This window comes from Limulus polyphemus, unplaced genomic scaffold (genome assembly GCF_000517525.1).
Source record: "Limulus polyphemus unplaced genomic scaffold, Limulus_polyphemus-2.1.2 Scaffold2127, whole genome shotgun sequence".
Lineage (NCBI taxonomy): Eukaryota > Metazoa > Arthropoda > Merostomata > Xiphosura > Limulidae > Limulus > Limulus polyphemus.
This window is the reverse complement of record NW_013667737.1, coordinates 9,222-10,264: the sequence shown is the minus strand read 5'-3', so window position 1 is coordinate 10,264 and position 1,043 is coordinate 9,222.

The following is a 1,043-nucleotide window of genomic DNA, read 5'->3' as shown; positions in this document are numbered from 1 at the left end:
TTACTCTCGAAAATCTTCTACAACTTTGGAGAATAGGTGAGAGTTTCGCAATACATACTTAACACTACAAGCAATGTATGTTTCTAAATATAAATTTAATAATAAATCCGTTACAACAGCTAGTCTCAATTTAGTGTTTTACATAATCCTGTTGCCTCGCTTGACTAATCCACAATACATACTTTTTATTTGTTTTTTCTAAAGTTAATGATCTGTCATGTACAGAATGTTGATTAACATTGAAGCATCTCACGCCACAATATCGCTTGCGTAACCTAACATTTGGTACCGTAGTGCCAAAATTACAGCTGCAAATGATTTTTTCTTTTTAAAATTTTACAGCTAATTCATTGGACAGCTTAATTTAGTGTGTGTAGTTCTGAGTCCGAGTATCTATCTGAGAGGATCTGGAGTGAGCATCATCGACTTCGTTTTCAGGGATATGTAATCACGTAATTATCTTAAGTATAATTAAAGTGTAGGAAACTGGATACTTGAACCTCGTCGTAACTAGGGTAGTGTCATGTTATTCAGTAATGAATAAAAAATGCTTAGGTGTGCTGGAAATAACTAAACACTAGTTTTCTTTATCTAAAGCGATTTTATAAAAACTAAAGATTTTTATTGTTGAAAAACATCTGGAAATTTAGTATTTCAATTTAAAAATATCACTTTATTGAGCTATTTTATCTAAAGTTCTATAAATTAATTAAAATCAGTCTTCTTGAAATAAAATAAGTAGCCAAAAATCGGTCTCAAAAACAAGTATTATCGGGAAAAGGAAAGCTGCGTGAACTGCGATACTAGAACATAGTTCGGATGAAATTAATTTCTTGGACGCACTAACAAAGATAAATGTAATGAATCTGTTGGAACCATGGTTACAAAACACATGAAATAACGAATTGGTTTGCTTCGATTCATACAAAAAATATATACTTATAATAAAACAATAATAAACATGTTGGAATCATTGTAACGTGCAGTTAAGAACTAATTTTCTTCATGAAAAAGAAAGCATTAAATTGATAGATTTTTAAAGA